The sequence below is a fragment of the Rattus norvegicus genome, chromosome 15 (assembly GCF_036323735.1).
Source record: "Rattus norvegicus strain BN/NHsdMcwi chromosome 15, GRCr8, whole genome shotgun sequence".
Taxonomy (NCBI): domain Eukaryota; kingdom Metazoa; phylum Chordata; class Mammalia; order Rodentia; family Muridae; genus Rattus; species Rattus norvegicus.
In genome coordinates this window covers 101,144,157-101,159,810 of record NC_086033.1, presented here as the reverse complement: position 1 = coordinate 101,159,810, position 15,654 = coordinate 101,144,157, and the positions used below count along the sequence as shown (strand labels likewise).

Sequence of the window (15,654 nt, the reverse complement as noted above, 5' to 3'; positions counted from 1 at the left end):
TTGGAGGGCTCTGCTTGATTGGGAGAAAGGTGTGGTAAGTGATGATATATTTACAGTTATTTCTCAAATTTATTGGCTCTAAAGGAACTATGCACCTGAAAATTTTCATGCTTATTTTTTCTACATACATTTTCTTGCGTTTCGTTAAGGTCACACGTTTCGAAAATAGCAAACACATGCAGGTGTCTCCATGGGATAAGCATTGACTCATACACGACTGGTTTCTGAAATATCCAACTGTTCGACATAACATAAAAACATGTGACCCCTTTTGGTTCTTTATTGTACAACATAACCCCCAGAAGGGACCAGGGTAGCATTTCAACCATGTTAAAACTCTCAATGGATGCCATGTTTGATTTCTCTTTAATTCTATACAACACAATGGTGGGAGGGTATCTTCTTTAAAAGAATGCAAATCAAAACAACCCTGAGATTTCACCTCACACCAGTGAGAATGGCTAAGATCAAAAACTCAGGTGACAGCAGATGCTGGAGAGGATGTGGAGAAAGAGGAACACTCCTCCATTGTTGGTGGGGTTGCAGACTGATACAAACATTCTGGAAATCAGTCTGGAGGTTCCTCAGAAAATTGGACATTGAACTGCCTGAGGATCCAGCTATACCTCTCTTGGGCATATACCCAAAAGATGCCCCAACATATAAAAAAGACACGTGCTCCACTATGTTCATCGCAGCCTTATTTATAATAGCCAGAAGCTGGAAAGAACCCAGATGCCCTTCAACAGAGGAATGGATACAGAAAATGTGGTACATCTACACAATGGAATATTACTCAGCTATCAAAAACAACGAGTTTATGAAATTCGTAGGCAAATGGTTGGAACTGGAAAATATTAAAATGAGTGAGCTAACCCAATCACAGAAAGACAAACATGGTATGCACTCATTGATAAGTGGCTATTAGCCCAAATGCTTGAATTACCCTAGATGCCTAGAACAAATGAAACTCAAGACGGATGATCAAAATGTGAATGCTTCACTCCTTCTTTAAAAGGGAACAAGAATACCCTTGGCAGGGAATAGAGAGGCAAAGATTAAAACAGAGACTGAAGGAACACCTTCAGAGCCTGCCCCACATGTGGCCCATACATATACAGCCACCCAAATAGACAAGATGGATGAAGCAAAGAAGTGCAAGCTGACAGGAGCCGGATGTAGATCGCTCCTGAGAGACACAGCCAGAATACAGCAAATACAGAGGCGAATGCCAGCAGCAAACCACTGAACTGAGAATAGGACCCCCGTTGAAGGAATCAGAGAAAGAACTGGAAGAGCTTGAAGGGGCTCGAGACCCCATATGTACAACAATGCCAAGCAACCAGAGCTTCCAGGGACTAAGCCACTACCTAAAGACTATACATGGACTGACCCTGGACTCTGACCTCATAGGTAGCAATGAATATCCTAGTAAGAGCACCAGTGGAAGGGGAAGCCCTGGGTCCTGCTAAGACTGAACCCCCAGTGAACTAGACTGTTGGGGGGAGGGTGGCAATGGGGGGAGGGTTGGGAGGGGAACACCCATAAGGAAGGGGAGGAGGGAGGGGGATGTTTGCCCGGAAACTGGGAAAGGGAATAACACTCGAAATGTATATAAGAAATACTCAAGTTAATAAAAAAAAAAGTAAAAAAGAAAAAAAAAGAATGAAATATATTACGTGCTCAGTAATAGTTCCATGGACGTTCACGTTCTGGTCTTTTATTAGTTATAGACGTTGCTATCTTTACACTGTCATTTCAAGGACTTTAATTTAGTCTCACTCTTTAACATTTTACTAGACACAATGGTTATTATTCTTAGTGTGATGATGTTGATGGAGACCTCACCACCTCAGGGGCAATACCAAGTTCTGAGGAAAACGTACTAAGCAGTTCCCTTCACTTCTCACTTGCTCTACATACCCATGTTTGTCCGTCTCCATGACTAACATTGAAGAATTCATCTACTGTCAAGTGCTTAGTGACTTCCCTAAGTGACAAGGAATACTCTTGTTGCCTATAACCACAAACACGGCTCACCCCCAATTTACACAGTCCTCTCTTATCTATTACCGGGCACTGGCAGTGCACTATGACTTAGTTGTAAATGGATGGGACTTTTATTTCTGACCTAGCCCTTGAGCTCTGTGCTTTAGTGCCCTCTCCTCTCAGAGCCTTAGGATTCCTGTGTGAAGCAGTGTAGGCAACAGTACTATGTCACGGGAGTTATTGGGAGAAAAATCCCGTGTGAAAATGAATGGCAGTCTCTGAACACTGAAACCTCCTCGAGTATATTTATACTCAGGAGCCTGGCTGAGGAGAGGACCCATTCATTAAAAGGTCTGTGCATGAAACACTGTCGTGACTCCCTCTCTTCCCAAGGATTCACGAGGAAATATTTCTCTTGTGAGAAGAAATGGTCCTGGGACACATTTAAATTTCTGATTCTGTGGCAGTTTCGGTGATGTAGACCTTCTCTGCTCCTTTAATACACATAAATTCTTTCTTCTCAGTTTACAAATTCCTATGAAATAGAATCCTGTGCTTTAGGCTGTCAAAACCAAAGGGAGTTTAAGACATTTCAGTTCCATTAAAAATCTATCTTTCTGTGTTTTGCTTTAGAACTGGGGTGAAAGTGAAACACTGTATCAAGAAGCAGGGGTCACAGCAATTGGTTATGTGGTACCAAACGGTCAGCCTCGAGGATATACACACAAGTAACATCAGACAGACCGAGCAGGTTATACTTCCGTGTTTAGGAAGATATTGCCATCAGCCATATCTAAAGTGAAGAACGGTCAGCAGTCAGCTATTTTAATACGAGGCAGATCTCAACTCAAATGCTCTGAATGAGATGCTACAACAGATTTCTGAATAGGTATTAAAAAATCAAGGCATCTTGAGGTGCTACAATTTCAAGAAAGAAAAGAAGTGCTAAAAATGAAGCAGAAAAACAATTGTTTTTTTTTTCTCAAGATACACTCACTGTCTCTTGAGACTCACCGCCATTGTAGCTTCCTCCACTTGGATGGTATTCTTGGTGGAATGGATGGAAGGTCACCCATTCGTTGATTTCTGCCCACACCGAGGTAATAGATAAGTGATTTACAGAACTCATGCTCATTAGTAGATGCCGCCTCTCTCGTTAGTGCTCCTATTTGCTGCCATGGTGGTAAGCCCACTTTAATCTTCCTGGGCCAGTGGAACAGCCTGACAGTTGTTCACTGCTTTCTGTGACAACAATATGGCTAACCTGAGGCTGCCCTGGTTCCCGTGGCTCCTTTGATGACAGCGTACGAGTGGACCTTTACTCTTCAGAGCCATGCTTACACTCAGCAAGGAGCTAGCTGACTACGGACTACTTGTCTATTGAAAGGAGGTTGGGCTCCAACCTCATAGGTAGCAATGAATAGCCTAGTAAGAGCACCAGTGGAAGGGGAAGCCCTTGGTCCTGCCAAGACTGAACCCCCAGTGAACGTGATTGTTGGGGGGAGGGTGGTAATGAGGGGAGGTTGGAGAGGGGAAGCCCATATAGAAGGGGAGGAGGAGGGGTTAGGTGGATGTTGACCCAGAAACCGGGAAAGGGAATAATAATCGAAATGTAAACAAGAAATACTCAAGTTAATAAAGATGGAAAAATACATTTGAATTTAAAAATGATTGTTGGGTTCAAAAGCATCTTTTCTTTATGGCTACCAATAATAAATGATTACAAAGTTTCAAAAAAAATAAAAATAAAAAACAAATAAGAAAGGAGGCTGGTCTTAGTTAAGATGCCCCAAAAGTATTAAAAGACACAACTTTGGATAGGTGATACAAGGAAACACAAAGCCATTTCATTAGTAATTTTATAATGATATCATAGCGAGAAATCATAGTTTTGGAATGCACTGGGATAAGTGCCATGAGGTCAGTTGTGCCCATATTTATTCTTATCTCCCTTTTCCATGTCTTAATACAACTACTGGAAAACTTTAAATTTTCCTCAAATTGTCTTTGTGGGTCCCAATAGTTCTCTCTTAGTAACGCTGACCTGAGGAACTGAGTGTTGAGCTCCTGGTCTGATATGATCCCCAGACTCACTCTAACCTCACCACTCTTCCTCCCTCTGAAGTATTCTGGAGACGTCAAACACCATGCGATTCCCACACATCCCCTCCCAGTGCTTCTCTCTTCAATTCATTCGGACTCCTGCAAGAACACCTTGGAAAGGGCAATAGTCCTAATCCCTCACCACCATAATCTGTAGGTATAGCTCAGTTATGTGCACCCTCTGCTTCTACCATGACCCCATTTCCGTAGCTTAGCCAAATAAAATGTAGGATGCTCAGTTGATTCTGAATTTTAAATAAATTCATAGGACAGTATCATAATTTTTGCTTTGCAGCGCTTTTGACATACTTATGCTAAAAAAAATCGCCTTTTATGCAAAGCTTCTATTTGACTGTGTGACTTGGGCTTTTGTTTACTAAATCTAGCATCCCTGCACAGTAGACATCCCATAATTCATAAAACGATTGCCCTAGAAACATCTATGCCCCATGATTAAATGATGGTAAGATGGAAAAGTAATCTTTGTGACCTATATCCTTGATTATTCTACCCACTTTCAGATTCCCCATTTACTTAAAACAAAGCCCATAAATGAAATAAAACCATAAAGACAAGCTAGTGTCACAGAGGCACTTTCCATTTTAGCACAATCTCCCCTTTACACAGCGGAGTTCATACCTAGAGACACATCTGGTCACAGGAGGAGCAAACATCCCCGATAACAGTGGTGGCGGACACCATCCCTAGAACGATTGCATCTTTTTCTCGTGAATAATAGTCCGAACCCAGCCATATCTACATTCTAGATGTAATATTTTACTTCCATATCTGAAAGGCCTTTGGAACTGCTGGGCAAATGGGAAGAACAAAGAAATGCTAGTAATTTCTATAAAGACATTTGCCCCTGGCTCTCTGACGTGTGATGGACGGTTTGTGGCTATCAGATTAAAGCCCTCTAACTTTAGCAACACAGCTTTTGTTTATCTGGCACTACCCCTCTGCCCTGTGAATGCTGTGCAATTGCCCTGTGAGCAGCGCTAGAGGAAGAAGCGTTCAGCCATTTCCCTTTCAGACATAACGGAAGTGGCATCCCCAAACTCTGTGGCTGAATCTCATGTCATTATGAAGCTGACTGATACCCCATATCAATTAGGCAGCAGGCTAAGTACACAGATGCGGGGCAGGCTCAGTCCCTTGGCTGCATTTACTGTCTTAGGCATTTTCCCCAGCAGTGCCAAGGACTGTATTTCAAATGTAATCGACGCACTGCACCTCCCAACGTGTGCCCCGAGATTGAAAGGGTAATTTTCTATATTTCTCATGTACTACTGTCAGCCTTAAGCTCGTAGGATCTCTGCATTTCCTGGAGCACTCAGTGAGTTCTCTCTTGGAGAAGATACACTCTTGTTATATCTGGGATCACCTCATTTTACAACTTCTGCAATTAGGTCGTTATACGGTACATTCCAGTGAACCACGAATAAAGTATCTACATGTTCAATCCTCACAACTACCTAATAGATCTGTATACTATTCAAAGTTATTTAGGTATGTAATGCAGTTCTTAACAAGTCTCAAGGGTGTTTTGTATGAGGAAAAAATAAACAATTTGTAACTTCACATGAAACCACAAACACATTTAGCTGAAGGAAGAGCCAACCTGGCAGCATCTCACTGTCAGATATGAAAATAGGTGAGATCCTCTGCACCATGAAGGAAGGACTGGCTGTAGGGCCTTCTGCACAGATCAGTGCTGGGAGATAGCCAATCCCCTCCTACAAAATGATACGGTTTGTATGCTGAACCAAAGCTCTCCCTCTCCACAGGAGCTATAACCCTGAACACACACGTGCTGTGTAAGAACTTGTAATAAAAAAAAAGAAAAGTAACTTAAAAAGTGTTGTGACTTGCATTTAGTTGAATCATGTAATGCAGAACCCACAGATGTGGAAGGCCAAGAGCATGTTTGAGGGTGGCGATAGAGTACAAAATAAAGACACAGAAAACACAAAAGTAAACACACATTCCAGTGGCTTCATCCTCAACACAGGTGCCAAGAACACACAATGGAGAAAGGGCAGCCTATTTAATAAACACTTCTGGGTTATCTAGAAATCCATGTGCAGGCAGAAAGTGGACATCATGTGACAGCATGCCGCACAAAATAGAACTGCTGCATGCTCTCCTCTGCTTAAGCATAGAGAGTCAGAATAGAATCACTTCCGGGATGAGGGAAATGGGGAGATTTCAATCAAACTGTACCATGCTTGAGTTAAGTGGTAGTACTGAGTCCTCGGAGTCATATATACATGTGGTGATGACAATGGCAATGATGTTGTAGTGTTTTCCTGAAGATTTCTTTTTTTCCCCCATCTTTATTAAATTGGCTATTTCTTATTTACATTTCAAATGTTATTCCTTTCCCGGTTTCCAGGCCAACCTCCCCCTAACCTGTCCCCCTTCCCTTCTATATGGGTGTTCCCCTCCCCATCCTCCTTCCACTACTGCCCTCCTCCCCAACAATCCCGTTCACTGGGGGTTCAGTCTTGGCAGGACCAAGGGCTTCCCCTTCCACTGGTGCTCTTACTAGGCTATTCATTGCTACCTATGAATTTGGAGCCCAGGGCCAGTCCATGTAAAGTCTTTGGGTAGTGGCTTAGTCCCTGGAAGCTCTGGTTGGTTGGCATTGTTGTTCATATGGGGTCTCGAGCCCCTTCAAGCTCTTTCAGTCCTTCCTCTGACAACTTCAATGGGGGTCCCATTCTCAGTTCAGTGGTTTGCTGCTGGCATTCGCCTATGTATTTGCTGTATTCTGGCTGTGTCTCTCAGGAGAGATCTACATCCAGTTCCTGTCGGCCTGCACTTCTTTGCTTCATCCATCTTATCTAGTTTGGTGGCTGTATATGTATGTGGGGCAGGCTCTGAATGGGTGTTCCTTCTGCCTCTGTTCTAAACTTTGCCTCCCTATTCCCTCCCAAGGGTATTCTTGTTCCCCTTTTAAAGAAGGAGTTCCTGAAGATTTCTATAACTGTATAAAAATACCCATCTCCTACACAAACAACTATGTAGCCTTCAGATATGTTAACTAGATTTCAGAAATTATTTCACAATGTACCAAAATATCAAATACATGTTGCCTCCCACAATTAAATAGTAAAATGCCCCTGTAATAGCTATTCCTGGTTGTCAACTTGACTATACCTGGAATGAAATACAATCCAGAACTGGAAGGCTCACCTGTGATCCAGATCTTGAGGCTGGAAAACACAGGTGTCTAACCTGGATCTTGGCATGGAGATCTTGAGGCATAGTGGCCATGAAAAGCTTAGGCCCAGGCAAGATAGTAAGAGCTTTGAATTCCAGGAGACTGAGGCAAGGAGATCTGTGAGTTCAAGGTCAACTTGGGACAAAGCAAGTCCCAGATCCATATGTGGTAGCACACACTTTTAATCTGGGCCACACCTTCTACTGGAGGCCTACATAAGGACGTTGGAAGAAGGAAGACTCGCTCTTCTTCATCTGCTTGCATTTATTGCCAGCACATCTATTGGAACCTACTTCCACAGAAGCCCAGCTGAAGTAACCAGCCTCCTAAGACTGAGCGACTACTAGATTCTTGGATTCCCATCTGCAAATGCCCATTGTTGGACTAATTGGTCTGCAGACTGTAAGTCATCAGAATAAATTCCCTTAATATATAGAGACATTCCATAAGTTCTGTGACTGCAGAGAACCCTGACTAATACAGGCCCTTTCTTTTCTGTAAGAAAAAGCAAATTCTTACACACACACACACACACACACACACACACACACACACGAGCACTCACGAATGCACACACATGCATGTAGCCCTGATTTTGCAAATTCCTACTGGCCAGTTATTAGAGTGAGAGGGAATTAGAAGAGGCGATGACTTTTGTGTTCCCTTTTCATTTTTGTGACATGATAACCCAAGTTGAAGCCATGCTCCCAGATTGTCTCCTGGTCATCATCTGCTTTCATGTTTTAATGAGCAAGGACTAAGCCAAGTTTTAGAATTAGATTTAAAAAGCCACCTAGTGAATGCCGATTCAAGGATCAGTGGCTCTGGAGATCCAAGCAGCAAAATTAATTGCTTGCTGACATGGCTACCGTGTCTGATTGCGTTTCTGATGTGAAGTTTTCTCCTATGATTCCCTCCAGAAATCTACAGACTGGATGCCTGTTTGTTACCAAAAATGATTTGAAAGAATAATCTGTGCTCCAATTTTATTGTCTTTTTTTTTTCCAGAGCTGAGGACCGAACCCAGAGCCTTGTGCTTGCTAGGCAAGCACTCTACCACTGAGCTAAATCCCCAACCCCTGTGCTCCAATTTTAAAGTATTCTGTGGATTGATTTGAAGTTGTAGAACCATGTCAGAGCAGTGATTACTCACGTGTAACTAAAACCATTTAAGACTATTGAATATGAACATTCTCAGACTTGTTTAGATTCTCTGTTTATTTCAGCTAGAAACCCTTGACACTCCAGGGTGCATCTTTATACACAGGTGTAGACATGGTAAAAACCCACAGGCTGCTACAGTGATGTTCATAGGCTGTTACTCTGTCTTAACTCTGCTTATGGAGAGGGAAATAGACCATGTTTCCCCAAATCACAGTAACCCGAACTAGCCAGAGAACCAAAGTTCAGACAAAATAAAACAAAGAATGGAGAAATACCGATTCCCTTCCCCCACACTAACAAAAACAGCCTGGTAAGGGCTTCCGCCTTTGCTTTTGTTTGGTGTTGTACAGAGTGAGCTGTAGGTGCCCCGCAGAAGAGGCACCACTGGTGAACTCACAGCTGCACTTGAGTAGCCATCAGGTTTGAGTGTGGATTCCCAAATTCTTACCACCTAACTGAGCAACACAGATTACCCTTGACTTCAAAAGCTGAGGTGTTAGAGGAGTCAGGAACAACTCCAGTCTTCCAGATCTGAGGCCACACAATCTGATAATTTCAAGTTTTACAAAGATTGGCTAGTGCTACAACATACCGAGCCAAACAGCTAAGTTTTGGTATATCTCCTATTTGTTATGTGGTTGATCCATATTCTCAGCTACCCAAAGTTCTACTTACTTATCTATAAATAAAAGAGTGATCAGAATAATTATATGTGTATTAAGAAGTTGATAGTAATACTATGCTAGTGATACTTGTCAAATAAGATCAGGGCTGGTATTTTTGATTTTAGGACAGTATGGATGATCCAGAGTACAAGACTAGCCAGGGTACATAGACACACTCTCTCTCTCTCTCTCTCTCTCTCTCTCTCTCTCTCTCTCTCTCTTTCTCTCCCTCCCTCCCTCCCTTCTTCAAACACACACACATACACACACACACAGACATGCACAGACAGACCTACAGAGACACACAAACATACAGACACACAGTTACATAAATCCCTCAAAAACTCAAAATTTAATGAGGCTGTATCAATTTAATTTCAAAAGCTGTAGAAGATTTTCGTGTAAATAAAATAATCCAAGAATCACAGAAACTAAAATCCAAACAGGAAAATTCTTTCAGGAGGCACAGCACACTACACCCAACCATTGTACAATTGCTAGTTTTACACCAATAGTCTTATTAGGGCAACAGAGTTGTTTAAGCTGATTTGCCTGTAGTCAAGTGCTTTCTTTACCCTAAATCATGTTGACAAGGGAATAAAAGTTATAGTGTGTGTGCTCATGTGTGTGCACCCATGGTGTGTGTGTGTGTGTTTGTGTATAGTGTTGAGGGCTCTTGTCTTTAAAACAAGCAGGTCCTCACTATTTCTGGACACCATGCATGTCTCCTCACATACATTGACTCGTAACCCTCAACTCAATACTTTCAGCCTTTAACCCATCTTCACATCTCTACAATGGCCAATTCTCTGGCCGCCTTATCCATGCCTCCCCTGCTCAGGGCGAGCAAGGTAGAACTCTAAATATGCACTTCAGCTCCCAAACCACAAGCGAGTGTCCTTTACCCAGATGACTGTGCCATGTTTCTAAACTCTCCGTTCCCTGTGCCTTTAAAATAGAAAGGTAAAATACTGTGTAGTCGCCTAAAGCCTAAGAAGAGTCTGGTGTTCATCATGGTTAAATGTGTGTTAGTTGATGCTGTTGGGCCATCTCTGAAGAGTTCCTGTTCTCACACTACCAGCTACTCTGGTGGTAACCTTCTACATGTCAGGACTCTAGAAGACAAGACTATCTATCTAATGTCCTACGGTTGCAAATGATCCATCTAGAAGATTCTGTGAAACCTACATGGACAAGTCCAGAGGCAACATGGATGTCTGTACTGTCAATGAAAGGCTTTGGCTGAGTTTACCGTATCCAGAGTGAAGACCACTATAGTATATAGTTTATGTACCTCAACTCTATCTGGCTGTGACTCACAGGTCACAGTGCAAAGTCTGCAGGAGGCTTGGCAATTGTTTTCATAACCTACCCGATTGTGTTTAAGAGCACAGCTACCAGCATATAGCAGCCCTGGGATTACTATACAGTAAAGTTTTTGAGCAATTGGATTGGAAAAGTTTAACAGAGAATTTTGTGGTGCCAAGATCTGTGCCATTTATGAAGTACCCAAGCATAGCTGAGTAAAATGATTAAGCCTCACTTGTTCCGGCTCTTTACTTCTCTGGCAAGAGAGGACATGCAGGGGGACTTCATCAATTCCAACAAACTCGATTATAGGCTGGATAGAGAACTCTAGGAGGCCACCGACCCCCTAGCGGTGAAGAGTAATTAATAATTCAGTCCCAGACTAGAAAACATCAAGCGATGTTACAAATAACAAACATCTAGATATTTGTTCCAAAATTTTAGTTTTCAAACTCTGTTCTGTTCTGTTAGAATATAAAATTATATTGAAATTCCAAGGGGGGAAACATCTTTCATGATAAATCTTAAGCGAAAGGAGGTCAATCTGACTAAACCATACAGGCACACACGCACACATTCACACACTTGTGCATCATAAATGGAGCTGTAAACACAGCACAAAGAGAAAGGATGGGGAAAATATAAGCAAAGTAGATATCCGAGAAGAGGTTAATATGCTCCGAACATAAGAAATTCAAGTAACCACAAAGCAAGAATACAAAGAGAAACGCAAATTTATAAATAGATGAAGGGCCTGAATCAGATTTCTGACTATGTGACAACAGATGGACAAAACCAAACCAAACCAAAAATAGGCAGCATCACTAATCCTATGTGAGAAACGCAAAAGGAGAATTGAGAGCCATCTCTGCTGCTGAAGTGATGGTTATCAGCAAAAAGGCAAAGGTTAAGCGTGCAGGCTAGCACGTGGGGGACATGCCCTGTACCCAGTCCACAGGATGCAAGCAGGTGCCGCTGCTGTGTGAGAGTGGTACAGAGGCTTCTCGAAAATGTAAGAACCGAACTACTGTGAAGCCGGAGAAAGGCTCAGCAGCTGAGAGCATTTCGAATGAACTGGATTCTGCTCCCAGCATCTATATGACAATTCCCAGCTACCTGTAACTACACTTGCAGGGACTCCAACACCCTCCTCTGGCCTCTGTGGGTGTCATACGTGCAGGTAGTGCGCACGTACACAAGCTGGCAAGACAGAATAAAGATTAATGCAAAAGCAGAACGTCCATGTGACTCTTACGTTTCACAGTGGACTCTAGCTACAGCCAAATGATCGAAGCCAGCGATGAGGACTCTGTAGTTCTTCCTTCATCACAGTTTAGTTTATAAAAGGAACCCTCGTGTCCATTGGACAGATGGGGAAACAGAAGGAGATACCTAGACGTGACACAATGCGATTTGGCTATTGAAAAGAGCTGCCGCCATGAGTGTCTGTGTGTATGAGATCAAAGGGCACCGTGTTAAATGAAATAAGCCAGGCCTGATAAGAGAAATTCCAAATGTTCCCACTCGTACTGAAAGCGTGAAAGGTTGATTGTGCAGAAGTAAAGAGAAGAAAGGTAGCTACTGTGGCTGGGGGTATTTGGAGTAGGTTGGTCAAAGATAAGAGCAGTGGTTCTCAACCTTCCTAAGGCTGTGGTAACCCTCAGCCATAGAATTATTTTGTTGCTAATTCATAATGTAATTTGGCTATGATTATGAATAATGATATAAATACCTGATATAAAACCACCCAAAGGGGTCATAGCCCATGATTTGAGAATTGGCAGATTAGAGTTAGTTTAAGAGATTTGTTGTACAACGTGGTGCATATAATTGATGACATATTAATGTCTCATGTTCTTACAGAAAAACAAATACGTGAGGTGGTACTTGTCAACGTTCAGTCATTCTACAATGTATAAATGCTTAAAACGTATTGTACATAATAATAACTTAAAGGTTGATGTAGCATAACCATGATAATAAATCCTATCTGAATCGGGAATGAATTTTCTCTGGCTTCTGCCAGTAGGGATACTACACTTGGCGGTAAAATTAAATTCACTTTTTTAAAAATTAAATCTCCTTCTTTTCTTCCTAAAGGTTCCTATGAATTCTCTTAAAACTTAAGATATTAAGGTAAACTGTATGTAAAGGTAATAAAATATAACTACTCTTTATAACTCGTGGAGTTGACTTTTAAACATTCGCCTCATGTCACGCCCTTATTTTGATCTTAAATAATGTCTCAGCTCACAGTCAACAGTAGACATGGTTTATTTCTCAATGGAGGAATGGAGGCTTAGGCTCCTGCAAACCTTTGTATGTCCCAGTGCAGCAGAAGGTCTCCTGGAAGAGCTCACAGGCTTCAGCTACCTCCTGTACAAGGTGCCCATCAACATTAGCAGAGCGTTCAAGACATTGGCTAGAAAAGATTTAAAAAGCCAGACCAACATTCTGCAAGCTGATCCTATGACCACAAATGACTGCTACTAGGAATTTCTCAAGATCTCCAAGATTCCAGTTTTGGTATAGTACTAGATCCCAAAGCATGCTATAGTCAAAGGTTACTAAGGTTAAAGAAGAACACACAGCAAGATGGATTAATGCTCCTTTGTTCATTTATCCCCAGTGAAGGGAACCAGGTATTAGGTAGCCATTAGATCCAAAGCCATAAGGATCTGATTTATGATGTATGAACTAAGTGACCTTTGGCAGGGTACTAAATCTCTCCTCAGCAGTCATTATCCTTATCAACAACCTGCTAGGCATGGCGTCCACACTTGAGGCACCGTAGGCTGACAGAGCCTACTGCATGGTGCTTCCTTGAGAAACATAACGCTTCTTCTGTAGTTTCAAGTCTTTAATCACATAGACTTGAAGTGTTTTAGTCCTGTTCCTGCTTTCTTCTCAACCCTGGCTAAAAGCCACATACATTTTTGCTTCTGATTTGCTTCTGTTTCTGAGGCCTGGTGTGTATTCTATATTTCAGAGGTGACTTAATCATGCTGGCCTTGTTTTACATGCCTTGGCTCTGGTCTCTTTCCCAGCACACATGTGCTTTGACACTTACAATGGCTTGCAGCCCTCTGCCCTGATTCTTGGCTTATCTCCAAACACGAAAGGCAGGATTTCTTAGGTCTGCCCATTCATCTATTTCCCCCCGAGAGGGAATGTGTCTGAATACCTTCCAACTCCCCCTTTCATTCAGGCTCCGTGTGTGTCAGAATGCGGGAGCAGAGCTTTATCCTTTATAATTCAATACATCGTCGAGGAATATTTCCCTTTTCCAAATGTGTCTCAGGTTAGTTCTCAATTCAAGGTCACATTTATCTAATTTCCCTCTGTGCTTCATGAACAGGACAAACCTAAAGTAGTCAGTAGTCAGGCAAGGTAATCAACTGTCTTACCTTCTGGCTACTATGAGGATGGTCTGGTGCACAAAGACACCAGTCTCGGGGTGGGCAAGAAGGTCCAAACCCTTGTCATGAAAGCCCGGTGACTTGAGTTCAAGTCCATGTACAAAGCCAGATGGATGGTACTAACCTGCGCCACCAGTGCTCTAGCTATAGTAATGAGGGTGGTCAGACAGGAAAATCACCCAGAACGTCCTGGGCCAGCTAACCTAGACTGTGGAGCATGGCCAAAACAAGAGAAGCCTACTGCTACAAGGTAGAAGAGATCGGCTACTGAAAACTGGCCTCTCACATCCATAGGCAAGCCCCACCCCAAATAATAATCAAAGACACACACAGATTTATTCATAATGACTCACTAGAAAATTGCTTCAGATTAGAAGCAGTTATCAGATGAACTGCTTCGCTTTCATTTATCCTGAGATCACTTTGAGCTTGGGACTCTTAGGGGTTCTTTCATTGATCTTTTATATTCTGTACAGTAAGTGTTAAAATACAATTACAGGAATTACAGTCCATCACATGTCTCAGATTTCAGCTCCTGATGTGTCTCATTCTGGCCTTTCAGGGGGCTAGTGCTTTACTTGGGTCCAAGGCTTACACTCTTGGCTTGTACTCTATGAACTAGATTACGCCCCTCCTCCCCTGTATTTCTAGGAAACCATGGGAAATATTTTGTAGTTTTATTAAAGCATACAGAATGTTATGTTGAATAGAAGCCCCCTTTTAAAACAATAACAACAACAACAACAACCCAAAAAACCTAAAACAAAGCCTCCTGTGATGGTACAGCTAGAGTGTGCAGTAACAGGAGGCCAAGCTTGGTGTTTCAGTCCCTCTGACTTCATTTAAGCCAATCTCTCTCAGACTGCCCTTGCAGAATGGTGAACCCACTTGAACGCCAGCTCCCTATCACCTGCTGTCCTATTTGATGGAGGACCTTGGGAGAGAGGTGACTCATAAATGATATGGCTGCGTGCTGCTGGAGAATCATTGCTTAATGGTCTTTTCTGACACTTTTGTCAGTGACAACTTATGGGGAAGTGATTAGGTCAGATGGAAAATGGCCTTTGAAAGTCCACACAAGAGAAAGTCTTACTTGGTCTCTGAGCCTACAAACAAAACTAAGCGAAATGAGAACAAAATCAAAAGGGTAAAGGAAGAAAGCAAGCAAAACTAGAAAAAGGAGGAAAGGAATACTCAGTGACTTCATAGGAAGAATGTCTTCAATAGCCCACTGGAAGTTACTCTGTAGAACTTAGGAAGTAAATCACTACATGTTATTAAAGTTGTAAATCTAAGGATGGATAACCAATGAAAACTAAATGCAAACACACACACACAGATAGATAGATATAGATAGATAGATATAGAGACAGAGACAGAGATACAAACACAGATACAGATATATATTCACAACAACTTTAAGGAAACAGAGAGCAAAAAATATAGTAGAAAGGATGCTATTCCTGGCCTCTATTAGGTCATAAGCCCATTCCAAGTGGTCTCCAGATGACTCTTTTCCAAGGATATACCTTGTTTAAAAATGCCAGAATGATATTTAACATATTTATGGTATTTTGGTTGAGAAATGTCCCCTAGAGGTTCCTGTAATAGAGACAGAACATTCTGTCTTCAGTTGATGGTGCTACTTAAGGATGTTATAGAGCCTTTAAGACAAAGCCTCATCCAAGGAAGTACATCACTGGGGCTGGCTTTGAGGGTTTATAGTCTCAATATACTTCCTCCTTCTCCTATACCTCTTCCTCTTCCTCCTTCTCTTCCT

The 15,654-nt window shown here is 42.1% G+C and overlaps 1 protein-coding gene across 2 annotated transcripts in view; it reads right to left on the bottom strand.

Moving 5' to 3' along the window:
- The window catches only part of Gpc6 (glypican 6), a 997,624-nt gene that overhangs the window by 275,228 nt on the left and 706,742 nt on the right, over window positions 1-15,654 (bottom strand). The window lies entirely within an intron of this gene.